Below are 1,792 nucleotides of genomic sequence, written 5' to 3' on the forward strand. Positions count from 1 at the left end.
GAATGCTTCCAGTGCACTGCCAGATTGTGTGATACAACCCTCTTCCGCCCACCGCCACCACCGTCCCCTTCCTCTCCCCCACCCCACATCCATCTCCTCAGCGGGTTCTTGCTATGCAGCCCAGCCTGATTTTTTTTTTTTTTTAATTCTGCCCCCCTCCGCCTCCTGAGTCCTGGGATTATGGGTGCATTCCCTGCTGCCTAGCCTGTGTTCTTCCTTTTTATAACTTTTTTTCCTAATAAAATAAATACATGCTTTCATCTAAATCTGAAAGTTGTCAGGTATTCTTTTGTACCAGCCAAGGGGTACGCGTTGACCCCACAGAGATCTGCAACAATACTTAGTCAGCTCTAATCTCCCAACTCCCAGAGAGCTAGTCGTTAAAGATTTACTGACTCATGATTGGAGAACAGGTTGACAAGGAAGTGTCATTTAGAGCTATGTGGGTGGGGCTTCAACTTCCAGTTTCCCAATAACGAACACATCAGCTCTTTCAGGTATTTCTGATTACAGGCCTGGCTTTCATCGGTTCTCTGAATAGATCACACCTCTGGACCACAGATAAGAACCTTCTCCAATTCTAAAATGGCAAACATTTTTTTCTAGGCGCCTTATATTACATATGTCTCTGTTTTTGTCTTTCAGGACTGTCTTATTCCGGGTTTTACTGCTGTGAACAGACACCATGACCAAGGCAACTCTTATAAGGACAGCATTCAATTGGGGCTGGCTTACAGGTTCAGAGGTTCAGTCCAGTATCATCAAGGTGGGAATATGGCAGCACACAGGAATACATGGTACAGGTAGATCCGAGAGTTCTACATCTTCATCTGAAGGCTGCTAGCAGAATAATGACATCCAGGCAGCTAGGATGAGGGTCTTAAAGCCCACAACACCAATGACACACCTACTCCAACAAGGCCACACCTCCTAATAGTGCCATTCTCAGGACCAAGCATATTTAAACCAGCACAAACACTATGAACTGATTTGGGACCTCACACCCATAGCATTGAGCTATTTCAGTCCAGGTGGGTACACCACCAGTGACTTTGTTGTTATTGTCGTTGTTTTAGATTGAAGGCCTGTACCACATCAGGCCCAGCTGAATCCTTAAATAATTATTTTGTTTTGCTTTAATAAGACAGGGTCTCATTTTGTAGCCGTGGCTGTCTAGGAACTCGATATGTAGACCAGGTTGGCCTTGACCTCACTGAGAGACCTGCCTGACTCTGCCTTCTGAGTACCAGGACTAAAGGTGTGCACCACTATACTTGGCTCAAAACTTTATATAATTATTTTTTATTTAATTTCATTTTAAATTAAAATATAATTACATAACTTACATTTACTTTCTTGATCTACTTTGAGTGAATTTTGGGGAAAGGTAATGGTGGAAGCTATTTATTTTATTTTTTGCTCATAGTGGATATACCAACACCATTTGTTAAAAAGGTTGTTTTTCCTCCAGCTGAATGCCATGGAACTTTCATATTTAAACCACTGAACATAAATATAAGGCATTGCTTTTGTACCTTGCCTTCTGTTCCTCTGACCTGTGTATCTGTCCCCTGGAGAGACAGAGCTCACAGCCAGTTTGGAAATCTGATAGTTGAAGTCTTCACAACATCGTTCTCCATTTTCAAGATGGCTCTGGCTATGGCAGGAGTTATGTGACAAAAATTTTCCTGAGGAGATGCAACACACTTATCTACTCACCCCAGATACAGAGCCATGGCAGACCAAGGTACAGAAAACACCCAAGTCCAACTTGGTGAACCATGAGTTTTAT

This window comes from Rattus norvegicus, chromosome 15 (genome assembly GCF_021556685.1).
Source record: "Rattus norvegicus strain SHRSP/BbbUtx chromosome 15, alternate assembly SHRSP_T2T, whole genome shotgun sequence".
In the NCBI taxonomy this organism is placed as follows: domain Eukaryota; kingdom Metazoa; phylum Chordata; class Mammalia; order Rodentia; family Muridae; genus Rattus; species Rattus norvegicus.